Below are 20,876 nucleotides of genomic sequence, written 5' to 3' on the forward strand. Positions count from 1 at the left end.
TGTATAAAGCGATTTATCTCTACAGACTACCTAAATATTTTGACCATTAAATATGCTAATTGTGGTTAAGAGATTAATTTTAACATTTGTATTGATCGTTGGCTATTCGGTACATCACTTAATCTTTGACATTTCAACCTTTTACCTTATTTAATTAGCATAAATACACCTAACTACTATTTCTCCATTTATAACTACCGATAATATACTAGCGATTTGATATGCCTTCGTGCTAGTACGATTTAGTTGTACATATTTAGAGATAATTGCTGTTAATTAATAAGTTTTGAATAATTCATAATAGTGCATTCCATATAAACTTTGTTCCAGTAGAAATTCCTAAGTCTTTCTTATGTTTGTTACATGATAAAAGTTTTTTTTTAATACTTAATATTAAAAAAAAAACTTTTTTTAATATTAAGTATGTACATGAATATAAAATCATATCAGGAAAATATTATTTCCTTGTCATCTACCATTTACTAATGGGAACCAAATGAAAGTGTATCGAGTTTTGTCGTTGCCAAGGACCCAGACTAATGTTGTAGTTATATGATAATATTACAGTTTATAAAAAAAAAACTTTTTTTTTTCTAGATTAATCGGTACTTATCAAAGTTAGTGTAGATTAAGTTAATTACAATAATTAAAATTACCAATGAACTGTAAATTAACACCGATTTGTATTTTTATAAAGGCCCAGTACACATTATGAGTAGATGGATACCTTATGCAAATGAGTTGGCCCAACATGTACATGCTCATGTTTTTTAAACAATGGCGCCAATATTAGCTATCATCCGTTCAATGAGCAACTGCCATCGCTGACAGAAAATATCCTTCCTAATATTATTAGAAAGTAAGTTTGTTTGTTTGTCAACTCTGCAACAGTTTAACCAATCATAAAATATGTATCTGGAATGGTAAACAAGCGGACGGCCCACCTGATGGAAAGTGATAATAGGCGCCTACATGAATAGCAATACGGACTTCATATCGTTACGTGATGTCTGTTGCATCAGTCATGGCATTCATGAGGACTCGTGTCAATTTACGTTGTAATTTTCTAGTACTTGCATAAACTAGAGAAAGACACTATTTATCCCAGTGTCGCGGAGGAAGTTGCGTTCTAAAATATAGATAAATGATCCTATATAATGATAGTGTAGTGCCCCATAATGGGTTGTGGTGCGTGAGGTCAATGACCGTCGCTTAGTCCGGCCGTAACGCGTACAAAAGGGGTGTTCGGACATTCCCGCGCTAATCCGTGCTAACTGCCCGCTTATGTACTATTAGTTAATAATCCTTGTGTATAAACAATGTAATATAAGCAGAATAAAATGTTCCCTTACAAAGACTTAATATTCTATACATTAATGGTTATACTTTCTGAAATTACACTTAATAGATTTATTCATACCTTGAAGCATCGCTATCTGATTTTCTTATTTCTCATTATTGTATATGTACCATATTTAGTTAATACTAAATAATATATAAAAAAATGTAGAGGTGTGACGGAATAATAATAAGACACCACACTTCTTAATAAACCATAAAAATTCCTTCTTAGTAAACCATTCTAAAAATAACCAACCAAACCAACCAAGTAAGTAACTTGTACATAACTAAAGATTTCTCACTATAAAACAACATCTATGTTATTGACTTATGTCGAAATTTTGATGCTACATCCACATGCAAAAAACATCAATCGAAATTACAAGAAATTTGCTTCATTTTATGTGTATATTTTATTAAATTTATAAAATATTTTGATTAATTTTATTTAGAATTAAAAACAATAGATTAACGTAAACAAATTACCCCTAACTTTCCCCTGGTAGGTAAAGACGATTGCTTATAAAATTATTCTTCAAAGTCTCTAGCTAAAGCTACCAATTAATATAGTAAAAAACACATAGCTTACTGTCTATGGGGGCATCAGTCTGCCTAATGGGCACAGTGGGAGTGCACGTATTTTTTACGATCAGCCCAGCGTTACCCCACAAAAATTCTCCCCTGCTGTTTCAGTACTAATTCGCATATCTGGGCTCGCCAGGCGCACAAACCACATTATATTTGATGGCCAGAATTAGTTGTATTGTCATTTTACGAAATCACCACAGACATGGCCCGCGCACAAATAATAATAGGCGAACCTAAATTTTATGGTTCCGTACTCAATATCTCCGGGTCTGTTCTCTCGAATACAGACATTTAGTTGGGTATTCGAAGTACGACTACTGAAAGTGTACATTTTAATTTATTGCAAAGATATATGTTATGATAATGTAACATAAACATAACAATAATTTATTTCCAGAATACTAGTAGACTTGTAGAGGCTTTATTGATTATTCTGTAGGTGTGTCCAATATATCCAGACCATGCAGCATGCAATTTTTTAATCTCTTGTATAATTTACATTATAATTTATTAAAGAACCTAACCGTCTAACGAAGCTTTGTCACCCAGGTATTACCTATAAAACAGTTAACAAGGCGCTTAAACCTCTTCATTAAACGGCAAATTCTTTCTCTTATAGTGTTATATGCACTTAAATCAGTTGATGATATTATATGTTTATAGTCTCGTAAATCTGCTTACATCAGAGATTTATAGTTATAGGATCCCGGGGCCACAAATTATGTTCGACAAAAGATTTTTATGATTGCCTTTCCGAGTCCGAAGATGTAACGATTATTTGTTTAAATCGAATTGATATTATACATCACAGTACATAGTAATAATTCATAAAGATGAAACCTTTAAATCAGGACCGCCAGAAATTTAACTGTAAATAATTGTACTAGTTTCTACCCCTATATTCATTCGCATAAAATATTAAGCATCTAGTTTACATATTGAAACTTTTATAACCCCTTTTTCTCCTTTTCCTGATTTGACGAACATATTAAGTGGTGAATGGTGATCGCAACTTCAACTGCATTTAGTTCATTCTTATATAATCATACAATTCTGAATTTCAATCTTAAATTAAAGCAATAGTACTCACTATTGCTTTAATTTTGACAAAGATTTTGATAAAAACATCTATCCAATAGCGTTATAATCCTAAACATCTGAAATAAAGTTACATTAGTGAATTATGGCTGTATTCAATCCTCATTACCGCACGTAGGTAGCGAGAATCCCGTGGTTTTGCGAAATTATAATGTCATGCCCACACAATTACGATTACGGTAATTTCACTGTTTATGCAGGTCTATTCGATTTATTATAAAACTAGTGACCCGGTTCGCTTACATACGGTTTTGCATATGTATGTATAATATATATAAATCTTCGGGAAGAAATTCTCTAAATAATAGTTGAAACCGTATTAAAATCCGTTATGTGATTTAGGAAAAATAAGCGAATAAATAAACAGAAGAAAATAGCGATTTTGTTTTATTCTGTAATTACTATTTATATTACAGTATCTGTTATTAATTTTTAGCAAAATAATTCTATTATGAGTAACTAAAATGTATGGAGCCTACTAGGATGGAATAGAGTAACAATCGTTTATGACAATAGTGCTATGAAATTAGTATGCATCAAAATGATTCTACCACTGCATATGCGAATAAACCTGCATACAGCGTAACCTAATGTGGGCGTAACTCGTCTAGGGCCAACTTATTATCGTACATAAATCCATAATGATTGCCCGTCGCACCACAGATAAGTGCTTGGTACAAGTGATCGGTGTAAATGAGGTAATGAGATACGTCACTGGGAATCAGACCTTGTTCTGGGTTTAACGCGTTGGCAGTAATGAGAGTGCCCATAAGTAGATTATTATCCATAACATTGTTATAATAAACCTTTAAGTGAATATTTTTTATGTTATGTTTAATGAATATATTAATATACCATTTGAGCATGTAGAAATGATCATATATCTAAGTAAGAAATCCATGGTAACTTCTATCACAAAATTGCATGATATTTCAGTGTTACGTGATAACGTGATGTTGGTTAGCTCGTTTGCCACGCCATTATATAAAAATAAAGAACATTTACACTGTGTGACACTTTCTTATCTATCATTGTGCATCTTGAGTTTATGTCTAAGTATATTGGTGGTATTATTAGTAAAATAGTATATATATTTAAGTCGGTCTGTACAATTTTACCTTCTGCTATCCTATTGCTTCTAGCGGATCAAAGGTTCTTAAATGTTAGAATAACTCCGCCTTGTATATTGTAACTTTTTCATATACTTCTTACATTAATTACTTCTTAATTAACAGAAGGGATACATAGATCCTATCAAATTGAACCTTCAACCTTATAGGCAGCGTGGCCGAGTGGTCTAAGGCGCTGGTTTTAGGCACCAGTCCGAAAGGGCGTGGGTTCGAATCCCACCGCTGTCATTACATGTTTTTATAAAATTATATCATAATCATATCATTTAGTTAATGGTATTTTTTTTCTGTTTTCAGGTACTTATGAATTTCATAGCGGAGAATTGTGGTAATTACTATGGAATGTCTCTCTTTGTATGTTAATATGTAAACATACCTTTCACCCTTGTTATTTAGAAAGTAAAACAAAAAAGTTTTACACAAATGGACACCAAAGGGAATTTGGATTTATCTAAATGATATAAACACGAAATTTACGACTTACGTGAATAACGACCTAATAAATTAGACGTTAGGGTCTAAATTGGTTGCTTATGCATTATTTGGGTTCGTTCGTAAAATATGAGCAGAGAAATCTGTCATTGCCTGTGTCATCGGCATGCTGCGGTGGACAGGCAACTCGGCGGGGTTTGGGAATTTGATTTTTTTCTATTTATCCCATTATGTACTGTTGTTATTGCATTATTGTAATATCTATAAACTGTATTGTTTATATTGTCTTGCTAAGAATCTTAGAATCAAGAATCTGCGCTAATCATTTTCTGCTGGTTTGTCTGCTTGCAATCTCATGTTACTATATTCATAAATTTCATCTAGCTGTTTAGTTGTTAAATGTAACAAATAAATAAATAAGTTTTTAATATTTTTTTTTTATAAATACATACATAATATAACTAGAAAATACCCAGACTGATCTGACAAACAGTCATACTCATGAATACAAATGTTGGTACAGTGCGAGGAATCAATACCGCGACCATCCGAAGTAAAGCGGTGTGCAAAACCGCTAGACTACCGAGGTCTTCATATATCTATTTACATCACAAACCACAGCAAGTACTTAAACCCTCACTTCACAATATTTACGTTTCATAAATCGCTTTCTTCATGTTTTACAATTGAACAAATTTTCCATAGAGCGTTGTGCGCGCATTTTTTACGCCTCTTAAACAGTTGAGTGTTGATTTTGTCGCGTCGAGTGTACATGAAATTTAAATTAGAAGGTTATCGGCAGGGTTAAACCGAGAACTACTCGACTTAACTAATGACTATTCATGACTCCTTCCTTAGACGGAAGTGTACAATGTTAGTTGTTTAAAACAATGTATTCTCAACCGATAACAAAAAAGAGGAGGTTCTAAATTCAAATGTTTATTGCATGCGCATATCTTTATTAATTCTGCAGATTTTGAAACTCATAGTAAATACTCCCTTTGGGTCTTTACTAATTCCCTCAGGGTTGAAGTTCTTTTATTGAATACAATGTTAGTCGTTTAAAACAGTTTATTCTGAACCTATAACAAAAAAGAGGAGGTTCTAAATTCAAATGTTTATTGCATACACATATCTTCGTTATTTCTGCAGATATTGAAGTTCATAGTAATGACTCCCGTTGGGCCTTTCCTAATTCCCTCAGGGTTGAAGTTCTTTTATTGAATACAATGTTAGTCGTTTAAAACAGTTTATTCTGAACCTATAACAAAAAAGAGGAGGTTCTAAATTCAAATGTTTATTGCATACACATATCTTCGTTATTTCTGCAGATATTGAAGTTCATAGTAATGACTCCCGTTGGGCCTTTCCTAATTCCCACAGGGTTGAAGTTCCTTTATTGAATACGATGTTAGTTTTTTAAAACAATTTATTCTGAACCGATGACAAAAAAGGGGAGGTTCTAAATACAAATGTTTATTGCATACGCATATCTTTATTAATTTTGCAGATTTTGAAATTCGTAATATTATTTTTGGGCCTTTCTTAATTCCCTCCGGGTTGAAGTCTTTTATTGAGCCACATTTTATTTAAAAGAAAATTAATTGTATTATGTAGCGTGTATATGATTAATGCATAGTTGGATACAATAATTTAATTGAATACTCTATGCCAGTTTTTTCAAAATTTCTCTTTTCTTAGTACCTTTGTATTTAGAAGTTTAGAGGCTGGGATTGACGTCGTAACATAGTCAACTAATTTTAAATCAAGTTTCTTGTGGATAACATTCAGTTTCCATTTAGCACAATGAATTCAAATCAGAGGATCTACGAAATATTAAAATTACATTTTCAAACATTCCACTGGAGGAATCTAAAGTTTAATTTCTAAACTGCATTTGTTTTGTTTGGCTCGACTTTGTGTGGTCCCACCGAACAGTAATTGTTTACTTTACTTCAAACAGTTATGATTGTAATAAAATTTTATTACAAAGCAATGCAAAATGCGGTTATATGCATTCGAATACGAACATCCGAATTTATAATTTCGAAGCATAGAGTTCGAATTCGGTGGCACGGTGTTCAGTGCACTTAGACGCATACCTTTACGCACTCAGTCGTTGACACAAAAGAAAGTTTTGTCTCACGGTAAAAAATATTCCATGTGGATTTGTCGCCGCGATTTGTATGCGGCGGCTGCATCTGGGCTGATCGGTCAGTTGCAGTAACACAAGTTAACACAGCGATGTAAGGAAATGCAGCTCATTATGCGAGCTACATACTGTCATTGTATTTAGCGATCTAACCATTCTTGTTTGTTTATTTCTACTAATAATATTCAATTTTTTTTAAAAACTTATTTAAGTACTTGCGAATATTCATAGTGGTTTTCATCTCATCGTTCTTTTAATCTACCGCTCATTCGGAAAACTGTCTCATCACAAATGTTAAATACACAGGAAGATTAAATCAGTCGCAGTGATTAGAGCAGATCAGTCTCTACAAGCAGCACTCATTCACGAGTATGACGTGTGTGCCAGCCATCACTGCGCTCGAGCATATATATTTTATATCATGCATACTTAAAGTGGTCGATATCGGATTTGCTACAAACGACAAATGATCAATACGGAAATGGTACAAGCCATTTCCGTATTAATTAAAATACTCAATTTAATTAAAATTGATATTGAGAATATTATACTCCTGAGCAGATTTGTTGGACTTATTAGCAGTCGAAATATCGAAGCTCATAATTATCACATGTAAGTTAATTTGTATGTATGTAGCATAAACTATAAGTACAAGAATGTATCGATTTTAGGAAATAAATTAGAGTAATAGTGGTATTATCCGTAAAGATGGATTTTCTTCCAGTAAATTTTTGAATAATTTCAAGATAAGAGCATATTCCTTCCAATAAGATCGGCAACATACCTGTAATTTACCGTGTTACAGGTGCTTATGAGCGGCGGTAATCACTCACCACTATGCTATAAAAAAAGAAGAATTCAGAAACAAAATGTTGTACAGAAAATGTACGAATTTAAGTTAAGTTAACGGTACTTGACAAGTGATGGTTTTATTATCATTATATTAGTGTAAATGCCGACAACAGCTCGACGTGATTTTAAATATCACACATAAAGAAAGTGTTTAAAAAGACAAACTTGTTGGACATACAACGGAGTTTTGTGTCACGAATATTAAGCTAAGGAAACACAACTCATTACGAGATCTCTATATATAGACGCGTTGTTCGTCCGTCGGTCACGTTCCTAGTCCATTAATACTTGTAATTAAGAACAAATGTTAACGTATTAACTGACGGACAAAAGTCTTTGAATGTACGGGCATAGAGGTCTATAGGGACCTTTTCATAAATATATATACGTCACGCCTGTTTCCCAATGGGGTAGGCAGAGACAATGGAACTTCATATACTCGAATTCAAGGAGACCCTTTTGGCTTCTTTTGCACTAACCTATTCATGTAAGCTGATTGCTTATGAGGAATTTTAATTTAACTTTTGTTGATCACGTCTCCTAGGTAATCATATGTCCAGTTAAGGTCCTACAGTAATCTATAAAAAAATAAGTTTTGATACTGAAAATTTTATTTTAAATACTTATTGGAAGTATGTTATGTGATATTTTCATATACACTTTACAGATTATGATGACTCTTTTTACGGTCAATAACCCTTGTATTGCTGGTGATATGTATCTGGTATCTACTGTACTAAGAAAAAGAAATTGAAATGAAAAGAAAATGTTAGTGCGTATTATTATATATATAAAATGATTTATTATAATTACTTATAATACATTCTTATACTTATGTCTTTTAATAATTAATTTCACATGTTAGGGATATGACAAGTTGGTGTGACAGGTTGTAACAGCTAATGAGAAAAAATAACTACAACGTCTGATATGATGGTAGTGTGAGGCAAGTGTGAGTCGGAAAATTTGCATAGGTATTCTATAACATATGAAGTTATAATTAGTAGATACTTTATAATATACATATGCATATAGACTGGCAAAAAGGTACGGCTACGCAAGAGTGAATGTAAAAGTAAATTGTTTAAAGTAAATACAACCTTACCTACTCGCTGATTCTGTATTTTTTTATAGGTGACATCTTATTTAATATTTTTTATAATAGTGAATAAAAAATATTGTCTTCTGTACAAGACATAAATGGTTTGAATTTAGAATGCATAACACTCAATAATTTTATGATTGTAACTCTTCCATATTTTTAATTTAGAAATGGCGTTGAATACTACACTAATTAAAAAAAATATGGAGGTCTTTAATTTTTTTGTTTTATTAATAAAATTATTATTACACAGATGCGACTATAATTTATATCCATATTTATAATATTTATTTTTAAGAATTTAAGAATAATGAAAGTAATTTAAACGACTGCATTGATAATATGTAGATGTCTCTACTTCTCATTAACCTGTATCGAGTATTTGCACAAATAAAGCTGTATCGAACCACCGCTCCATTATTTCACAGTGGCGACAAGATAAATTCATTCGGCACCTGCGTATTTGTTTGCGATTTGTAATAATAAAATGTTGTTAATCGGTAAGCTGTGAGAATTTAAAGTGGCAAACGGAAACTGATATTTGTATTATTAGATAGTAATTTTAGAGCCAAACAATTCCTCAAAACTTGTATATTAAATAGCTCTTAAATAAAATCGTTATTGAACCACAAGTTCAATAACGATGTTATTTAAGAGCGTCGTGGACTAGAGGTTAACTATCATTACTTATCATTTATTTGGGGTCGGCACAATATGTTTTTCACTACCATTCATCCCTGTTCGCAGTCATCTCGTTATTTACTCCCTTTGTTACCATATCATTTTTCACACAGTCCACCTTTCTCTTTTTCGGCCCTTCTTGGCCCTTATTTAGTTTAGTAAAAATCTTGTAAATATAATAATATTATTATTAATATAGAGTACGGAACCCTAAAAAGTAAAGATCTATTACACTGACGCTATCTTGTGTACAAACAATGTCCTCATTAATAATAATCAAGCTAAGTAGCCTGCCGCTATAAAATTAAAAACGTGTGAACAGTAATCATCGTTGAAGCTTTTACCAGATGTTAAATCTGGGTCTTATTGTAACATGTGTTTGGATCTGTAGCGTGCGACAATAGTCTTCATGCAGGAGATAAATCATTATGTAATTGTTTCTTTTATAATAATTAATTGTATTTATACAAAAATAAAAATATATTTTCTAATTTCACCGATCTTCGATATATAAAGCAGCTCACAAAACACGCGTGCTTTATAAACGCAAATAATTTTATTTTTTAAATTTCATGTGCCCATCGCTTCCAATTATACAAGGCGCAGATCCGGCCGCATATGGAATACTGTTCTCATCTCTGGGCAGGAGCACCAAAACACCAGCTACTTCCATTTGACCGCATTCAGAACCGAGCAGCCAGAATCATTGGTAATCAACGTCTATGTGACAGACTCGACACATTGGCTTTGCGGCGAGATATTGCATCTCTGTGTCATCATCATCTCTCATCATTTTTTACCGTATATATCACGGGGAGTGTTCTGAGGAATTGTTCGGATTAATACCAGCTGGTGAGTTTCACCACCGTACCACCCGCCAGAAACTAAAATACCACCCTGATCATCTGGATGAATGGCGGTCCTCCACAGTTCGGTTTTCTTGAAACTTTTTGCCACGCACAACCACATTGTGGAATCACCTTCAATATTGAAAATTCAAGAAAAGTGCTTATTCCTTTTTAAAATGCCGACAACGTACTTGCAATTCCCCTGGTGTTGCGGGTGCTCATGGGCGGCGGTAATCACTTACCATCATGTGAGCCGCATGCACGTTTGTGACCTGTGTTATAAAAAAAAATAGTGATGTTATTTTCCATAACCGCACTATTTGCTATTTTTTTAATTTCGAACTAACCGTCTCGCGACATTAGCCAGTATTAAAAAAACTAAAACTACGGGAAAGTGCAAAAGGAACAAAACATAATTTCATGATTATTTATACTGGTTCCTTGTGTGTTGAAAAACGTCGTACGATATACGTGTGTATTTAACATACTCGGCGGAACTCATCTATTCAAACTACTACTGAAATTCCACCTCGTGTGTCATAACCATCATAACACATAATCGTAATATATTCTTGTGTAAAAATCTGAAAAAACACAGATAAATATTTAATATATATCTCAGTGTTTTTTCAGATTTTTTAATACGCTTTATAAGTTGAAAAGAGATGCAGAAGTCTTAAGAGCCTGTGCGGTAAACCGATTTGCTTCCAATTGTTGCAGGTTCGATTCCTCGCACAACGCAAACATTTGTATTCATTATGAATATGTTTATTTGTATCGGTCTAAATGTTTTCTATGTATTTACAAAAAATATATATTTAAGTATTTCTATTAGTTGTCTAGTACTCATAATGTAAGCTCTACTTACCTTGGGACTGAATGGCTCTATCTAAAGTATCCAAGAAAGTATTATTTTTTTCATAGTTTAACTTTTATTGATAACCAGTTACATTGTATGTACTTGCTGTAACTGAAATATCTATCTCTATATACGTATTTCTTTGTTATTTTTATTGGTTTACCAACCGTCCACACGTCATTCACTGTCTTTATTTCCTTCGGAAACAGGGAATGTCGGTATGTTAGGAAGTGTCGTAAGAATAATATCCATTATTATAATTGGGCCGGGCGATGCCACACGTGCGGTTCGTCTGGAAATAGTTTTATGTTTTTCCACCGGATTCCCTAATCGCAGTCCATTGTCTAGTCTGGTGTTAAGTACCTACACATAAGAAATAACACATTTATACAGAATCTTATAAATTAAATATAACGTAGCTTGAAGGAATAACATACTTATCTATGATGTATATATCTACCGATGATAGACTATAAGTGGTCGTATTGTACGTCATTATAGGTATGAGTAAGAATTATGAATGAAGAATAAGAATAATTAAAAGTGTATAATGGATTTTTTTTTTAATTTATTTGTATGAAATAAAAAGAAAATTATCATTTAAAACTAGTTAAATAATAGTGCAAACCTTTTCAAAATTGCAGATTTAGAAGTAAATAATTAAAGACAGACACAGACAGCTTTGTTTATATTACACTAAATAAATACATAATGTGTCTACTTTTGTATATCTTTATTAATTAATAATATAAAATACAGTCGCTTCCGCTGTTCATTCGCTTAAATCTTTAAACAACGTATTGGATTTTATGAAGTGTTTAGCAAAAGTAGATTCAAGAGCAAGGTTTATATGTATTATACATGTATATACATGGTGTATATACATGTATAATACATATAAACCTGTGCGAATCCGGGGCAGGTTTCTTATAAACTATTTTCTTAAGTCGTAAGCGGAACAAAAAAATCTTATAGGGAGCTAAAATGATTTTGTCGTAAGTTGTAGTTTTTATGATTACTAGCTACGCATTATTTGGTGAGTTTAGAATGTAATACTCGCTTTAATTTAGTTTAATTAGCGGCAATCTGTTCGCTAACGCATTAGCGGCATTTAAAGAGTTGCTAATATAGATACTTGTATCTCCACTTGTCATTAGAAAATACTTCTTTTTCGAGGGCAGTCAAAATTGGCGTATAACAATTAAAGGACTCCTTTAATTAGTCGCCGGCTTGGTTTGAAAGCCGTTAAAGCGTTTCGGTTTTTACAAACGAAATAATTAAATAACAATTACTCGTATTTGGCAGATATTAATTGTACACTAAACATTTGGTTAGATTCTTGTCTTAATGTTTTAAGTTTATATCTGTAAAAATTTGGAATCCAAAGTTAAAGTATTTATATTTAATTTGTTGAAATAAAATTATACTACTGGTCGCACAGTAGTCGATATTAGACCACAGATTTGAATAAACAAGAGTATATATGAGTGGGTTCGTCAAATACATGGTAATATGTTTAATGTGTTTTTTATGGATATAAAGAAAATATATATTAGCGTTCTGAACTCCTTCTTCATACTCCTCCATTCGCGCAATTTTCTTAAAAAGGGGTGCAAAGTTTTTGCTTCTTGTATTAATGTATAAGTAATATTAATATCATAAAAACATAGTACTGACTTAGTGAGATTGTATATACAATATTTAGAGGGTAATTATTAGTAAGGTATTAATAGTCATTATTCTACTGTCATTCAATATTTCAGTATTCAGTTTTCATTTCATTATACACCAGAACGGACACCGTATAACTGTAGCTATATTTCATAATAAGTAACCGGATGATTCCCCAATTTGATCAACCCCTATCAATTGAGCGTTAAATATGTAAATAACTTGGACTAAAATAGGTGTACACTGATGGTGTTTCGTGGTGTAGGGTGACATTCCTATTTCCATTCAAAGTATATGAATACTGTGGAAAAATGTGCTTACTGATAGATATATGTTATATGTATTAAATAAATAGGGACCAAGTTCACAAGCTTAAAGAAAAATGTAATAAATTGCACGAGTATACGAGATACTTATTAAACCAAATAAAAAATAATTGGTGATATAAAAAAATAGATAAAATAGAGAGAATTTATTACTGCAAAATGTGTTATTTATCCATTAATCTTATTTAAAATAATGTTCTATGTAAAATATAATAAAAATTCTTTATAAAAACATAATGTAATAATACGCTGCCAGTTCGTCGCGACACAATAGTAGTAGCACAGATAACATAATGTAGTAATACACTACTTCCGACAATATACAAAATGTTCCTTTTATTACTAATACTTTTTTTCACTTTTAATATTTTAGTTTCTTTGCTATTCTATATATATATTGTCTAGTTTTGTTAGCCAAATTCTACTAGATGTGTGGGAAATTAGCCATAAATCTGAAATTGTTAATTACACATTAGCAAAATGATTGTTTTAAATTTCTAAAATTTATTTTAAATATATATCGTATACATGCAGTATTTTAAAGCATATTATTTGGTCACCCTACTATTGTAACCCTATATTGTAAACGACGACCATTAAGTGCGAAACTGTATATCACGTTACAATTTTGTCGATGGCCCGGAAAAAAATTGAAAGCATAATTAAGAAGAATCAACAGTATCGTGGAAGAAAATATACCACGTTGAGATCAACGACGAAGACAGGTGGGGAAGATATTATTGTCAATTCTTATAAGCTATGTTGCAGTAATAAAGTAATTAATACAATTAGTAAAATACAATATCTAAGTATCTATATCTATCTATATAAATAAAATCAATATATAAAAATTATTTAAGGATTCAAATCTGAGTAAAACATCCAGTAGAACTGAGACCCTATTTTGCAGTCTATTAAAGATGCATCTGCGTAGTGATTCGTCATGTCTCATGAAACCCTATTGAAAGATGATTCATAAACTCAAACATAAACCTTCAAAATTATTTATTGCACATCATATTTTTTATCACTATCATCCAGGTCAGATATCTACTTCAGTTGAGAAGAACCGACAAAGAACTCAACTGGTACATTCTATTTTAATATTGTTATATTTTAGTCACTTTCAATATTTAAATATAAGTACACGCACAACAGCCGAACAGCCCAAATCAGAGGCTAAAGGCGGGGAATAGAGTCCATATTACATTACATTAGCATGTAAATAGTGTATATGTATAACGTAATTAAAATATAAAATCGGCTAAGTAAGTAACGTCAAGGTCGTCTGCCAAATAATCGTTTACAGAGTAACAAGCTTTATTCAATATTTCATAAGCTAGGCCTATAATATTTTAATTGGATAATGTGAAATAGAAATAGAAAATCTTTTATTCAAATAAACTTACATTGAAGCACTTTTGAATAGTCATTACATTTTTTTAATCTACCGCTCATTCGGAAAGCTGTCTCATCACAAGAAGAACGAGCAAGAAACTTGCGTGTTGCTTAAATAATTTTATTATTACTTTACATTTTTAAGTTTAAGTGTGTGAATAAAAATGACCAATTCGCACTAATTCAATTAAATACTTAAATAGAAAAAATATTGAATATATAACCAACTGGTTAAACAATTAATAAGAGGAAATCAGTCATAGTGATTAGAGCATACCAGTCCCTATATTGTATAAATAAATATTGTATCTTCTATAGTCTATTTTCTAAAGCTAATTATTTTTTATCAGGTTACTTTCATTATGAAATCGTCTACGTAGGTACCCCTGTCTCTACTATAGTCGCCAAACAGCTTGCTTTGTACTATGTGTTTCTTTGAATGACATTACAAGATGCTGAAACGGTATATCTTAGCTCTTCAGAATGGCAACGCACGAGTGACAATATGGACATAATAACGTGGCAAATTTATGTCCCAAGTTCCCAATATTCATGCACATTGGCGAAGCTTAACATGGATCGTCACCTGGTTTTCCATTCCGGTTGCATTAAAACAGTTTCTAATGGTTTTTCTCCAAAAGAAGATGGATATATTAGATCTGTGGCCTAGTAAGATGTGTTTTAAAATCTTATCATCACCTAGTTATGTCTTTCAAATGTTTTCAGCTACGAAATAGTTATCTCAGGGAGATTGATTACAAATATAAAGTATAAATACATATGTAATCTTTGTTACTCGGTGTTTTCATATGAAGAAACTTTATGCACTATTTCACTCCTTTCCAGATTATTTTCTAAGATAAAAGATATCTTATGTGATAAAATCTATCGTAATATCAAATTTCATTGAGATCCTTTAACGTATATAGTTGTGAAAAGGTATATATAGACTGTAGACAGACAGATGCCCTTCAAATTTAAAATAAGTTTGTGTAGATTTAATGACTGGAATAAAATATCCGTCTCCATTGCAAATACTATGTATAATACAAATTTTAAAATAAATAAAAAACAAACAAACAGTTAAATAAAAGCTAGAATTTATATTCTACCTTTTGGGTAGAAATAATAAACAATATACTGAAATAATTACTAAATGCACATTTATCTTTAGAAGCATATACTCGTACTTATGCTAATATATAAAAATGTATAGTGTGTTTCTGTGAGCGGAGCCGCTTTAAAAAATATTATAGAAGACAATGTCAGCTAATGTGTAATCGGTAGCTGATAGACTGGTCGCTTGCCTTAACAAAGAACGGAGAGAAAATGAGGATTTAATACATCTTGACGTTTCCCTTAGGAATTGTATCGTTTTCAGTTTGTTTTCTTATACAAAGATTATACTAATAGGAGTTAATGTATTGATACTACGTGCAGAGAATTACCTGATACAAACTACACCATTTTTGGCACCTTCAACATTATAATTTATTTGTAAAGTGTTTGTAATTTGTTTTGTAAATTGTTATTGATAATTTGTTTGTAATGTGGACTGATGATCTTCTTGCTAGCAATGCACCATGTCACGCGGTTCCCCTAAAACCATTGTGACAAATTCATGGTGAATTTGTTATGTTGGGCTAACTAACTTACCTCAAGTTCATCTTATCATCCTCCACTGGTGCCCTGCCAGCGTAAACCGTTAGCGCAGGCATGTACGTCATTTCATTATCACCCTTAAATAAACATTATCTGCACGTCACAAAAAAGCTTATACATTAGCAGTAGATTTATCAGCACTTGATTAGTGCTGTATATAGTGGGGATATAAATAAAATTGACGTTATCAAACTGTGATAAACACGTCCCCGATCAATCATTGCGATATTGAAGCACGTTGCGCAATTCATGTACGTAGTGTCAAATAAGTACGGCGTAGTTACTACAGACTTGTTGGCACCCATTCTTATCTATTTCTTTTTTATTAGTAAATATTGTTCCAGCCTTTTTAAGTTTGGATAAGCTTATACGTTTTCTTTGAGCAATGATGATTGTACTGCCTAATAGAGGTATAGCGTTAACACAACTCGCTAACAGTAAATGAATGATTACAGTCAGTGTTCAGCGAGAAATAAAGTTCAAATAATGATAACGATATCAGTGATCCTAATGGAGTAACAATATCAGAAATTTCATTCATATTAAAATTTATGCTTTAGGTTTAAAACGGCTTAAAGATAGATATACTTGCTAAGAACAATTGGGAGGGGGGGAGGGGGTTACAAAGCTTTCGTTTTATCTATTACCATATCTGTGCTATTACTGACTTAAAAAATTATATCATTGCCAATCCATGATTAAAGCACCAAAGCAAGATGTCCGACATGTTGAAGCTTTTGTGGCCTTGCAGGTATGTAGTCGACTACATGTTATATTTAAATATACTTTACAAACCTCCAGATAAGTTTTAAAAATAAATGTATTCAGGGGCCTACATACATTACATAGCGTTGTAGTAATCAATTCCGAGTTGAAAAGTATTGAAATTGATACATTTGATATTATGAATTGACGATTTGACAGTTACTAATACAAACTGAATTATAGAGTTACAACTGCAACTGTCACATGATTCAAATTGTCTAATAAATAAATATCGTTCAAACTGAAATTGATTTAACCAGCGTTTTTTAATCAAGTAAGAATATTAAGTGTCATGGAAAAAAGTATTTTTCTTTCTTTCTTACAAGTTTATTTATTTATTTCTTTGGCCAAACAAACCGAAATAATTGGGAGGCAGAAAAAGGCTGTATTTGCATACGAGTATACGAGACACCAGATATATAGTTACTGCAAATTAGCATAAGGTTCAACGGCATTGTAATTACGGTCGGAATACGGGTGAGGTTTTAAAATTAAAAAGGACCTCGGATCCTTTTCTTTTCGTGAGATATTTTAAGAGAAATAAATCGTTACCTTGTTGATTGTTAATTCTGTTATAAATTTCCATATTGTCTATTCGAATTTGGATAAATTATATTCATGGAAGGAATAGCTGAGATCGCTATAGTAGATGAGCCTCACGTACTGCCTAAATGTAAGAAAACAAAGAAGTTTTTCTTTTTAATTGAAATGACAAAATTTTTGAAGCTAATTACATGAAATGACAAAATAAATTCAAAATTTTTGGAAATATTTTTGAAGCTAATTTGTCTACTGTGTAAATACTGGTTGTGGTATTAGCATGTATCCATACACTTTATCTACTATATCAAGGACAATAACAAATTTCCAGGAAGTACTTGAATGTCGCGAAGTTGAAATTCCTAAGCCGGAAGTAGGTGTTCAAACATGAACGGTTTCGGCGCGGTAAGTGACGTCACTCTCGCTATTGTACCTGCATTTTGCACGATTACTTACAATATTTTTACGGCATATTGTTTAGATGGGAATTTAATAGAGGGTAAGGTTCCTATCTACTATAGTATCAGTTAGAGATCACTGACGTATTTGATATAAACAATTAAACAAAACCTACTATTACATGATGACTGAATTTCAAGTTAAACGAGTGTATATTTTCCTTGATAGGATAGGAACAATTGTATTCATACGGCTTTCAAAGACCCTTTTCAAAGAAAGCCCCTTGATCAATAAAAGAACTTAAGGATAAAATATATAATTTCTTATAAATGATAATAAACCATTTAAAAATTCTACTCTACTATTGTTTTCCCAGACTACACCATAGCATTCACGTTGCTATGAGAACAATATTGTCATAAATAGAGGGGACTATGAAATATGATATTTAGTAATTGCAATTGCTCACGCAAATGTATTCATATAAACCAACCAATTCAAACCAACCAACAAATGAATTAAATTATAGGTGTTCTATACATTTTAGCACCTATCCAATTGACATGGCTGAAGTATTAATAAAATAAATCAACGCAAAAACATCCCATCATTCCATCCCAGCCGCAGATCATGCATACCCACCGAAATGAGTTATCTCCGGCTTGATTTAAACGCATACAAATAAACGGAAATTTATTTTATTTAAGTCATATTTTTGCAAAATTGCACATGTCATGTTGGTGGATATGACATTTTAATTAGTATTTAATTTATATGCTATTTTTTATTATGATTAAATTACCAAACGGCATCGAACTGCGTATGCATATGCGGAAACTTATGTTCAATTTGCAATAAAACACAGTTATACTTGAATTAAAAGAGACTATATGAACGGTTCATTTGTTATTTGTTTTGTTATATATTTATTTGTATGTTACTTTTAGAATTTATTGACATAAATATAGTATGGAAGTAACTTATATAATTATAAAGCAACTTTATTTTTGTGACATGTGGAATGGATTGATAATATATGGAATAAGATGGTAAACCTATATCAAAAAATGTTCTTTCCGTTAAACTAGTTTATTATTACTCATCTATATAATATTACATATTATATAGAATATAATAATAAACTATTTCATTTCACTGAATATTTTCTTTTAATTGTAATGATGATAGTTATTATAAAAACTGGAGAAAAAAAGTAAGGTAAATTTAATCTTATGAAACTGTTCCATTTATTAAAGAACTAAGTATATAATATTATAGCGTGTGGCAATGATATAGGAAGCTCAAATCAGAGACAAAACGTGTGGGTTCCGTGACAAGCGAACTGAGCGTAGGTAGTACGCGGTTATGAACTTAAGCCGATGAAATATAAGCTTATACTGGCGTTGCAACGACATGGTAATGTTTTTCATTATTTATATATAATTTTAGATGTGAAATTGACAATATGAAGCGATTTCTTTACTTAATAATCGTTGTGTAACTTTGAAATGTCGACCTTATTAAATTTACGTTAATAAAACGGTCAATGTACGGTTAAATATATAAAATAATATGTATTTATTTTTACGATTGCTAGAGTAAATAACGAGAGTGGACTTTTATATTGCTACATATTTTTTTCTTTTAATTATAACGTTTTTAGCATAGGTTTTATGAAAAACGTATAGTTATTCACAATCTGATACATTTAAAAATATTGTTCTTATATTTAAGTACTATTATTAATTCTATTTTATGATAATCTTCAAGGTGTTAAGTGCGCTATATGTATTTTTTGCCTTCTGTTTTATGTGCATGAAAGTTAAATAAAGAAATACATAATCTGATACTTCATTCATGAATATACTGTTAAATCCGTGAGAATTAGAGTAATCCCATATGTTATCCAATATATTAATTTAATCTGGCGTCATTGAATAACCAATATTTAAAACTTTCAAATTTGTAATAATAATTATAGTATTTATATGGGATGTTTTCACACTTTACTAATTTATAACAACCCATAGAGTACAACGAACGCAAAATATACCACCTTTTATTAGTTAATTATCGGTTCCCACCGAAACGGGAGAGACCTCTAATTAGAAAATCCGACTTTTAGTTCGATATCATCGTATTTTATCAGCAGTTAAAAGAAGTTTATATCGCCTCAAAATTTTTCTTCAACTGTCCAAGTTTATATTAATCGGAGTTGTAACTATCGACAATTAATGTTTGAAATTAATTAAAAATCAATTAAAACCTACTACCAAATTTGATACGGTTCGAGTTGAATCTTTAGTTTTCGTTATGTAACTGCGTTTCAGTGTTGTTTAAGTTGAAGTTTCGTATAATATTTTCTATCATGTGTGAAATCTATTAGGTTATTAACGGGTTTAGTAATGTAATGGGTAAGTAAGTAAACCAACTTAAAACAATGCTCAAACCCAATAACATTTACAAAATCGAATGAAATATCATTACAGATAATTCTACTAGAAATGCAAATTGTTAAGTAGATACAAATTTAACTAAAATTTATTAGGATAGATTAAAAGCAGTATAGTGATATTTTGTTTCGGTTAAAATGAGAATGAACAAAACCGAATTAGAATTGAAGAGGAGTCCGCAGAACATAATTATTACACACAAATAGATTCAGTCTCCTTACCGTTATTCAATTAACATTAAAAGAATCGAAATGAAGTATGAAATTATGGTCTAACAAGTTTTTAGTTTTGTTAACCAAGGTTCAAAAAGAGTATGATTAACTAATATAGACAAATGTATTACACTGTGTTAAACTACAATAATCAACAATGTCAAATGAGACAAATGTATTAAACTTCAATAATCTTAGTGTCTACATTCAAGGACGGTATAGTTAAAAAGAAATATAAAAATTAAATGCCTAAAATATCCTACGTGAAAAAAAGCTTTCAAGTTTGAGTTTAACAAGAGATGTAAAATGATAATCATCTGACCGACCTTGTCAGATAACCTTCCCAGATCTCGATTTTAGAATAAAA

General features: G+C 31.3%; 1 non-coding gene across 1 annotated transcript; it reads left to right on the forward strand.

Moving 5' to 3' along the window:
* Window positions 1-4,305: 4,305 nt before the first annotated feature.
* On the forward strand, window positions 4,306-4,385 carry Trnal-uag (transfer RNA leucine (anticodon UAG)). Its single transcript has one exon. It is a non-coding gene; the product is annotated as a tRNA-Leu (tRNA).
* Window positions 4,386-20,876: the final 16,491 nt, after the last annotated feature.

This window comes from Achroia grisella, unplaced genomic scaffold, assembly GCF_030625045.1.
Source record: "Achroia grisella isolate CSIRO2021 unplaced genomic scaffold, CSIRO_AGI_Agris_v1 utg352, whole genome shotgun sequence".
Classification (NCBI taxonomy): Eukaryota; Metazoa; Arthropoda; class Insecta; order Lepidoptera; family Pyralidae; genus Achroia; species Achroia grisella.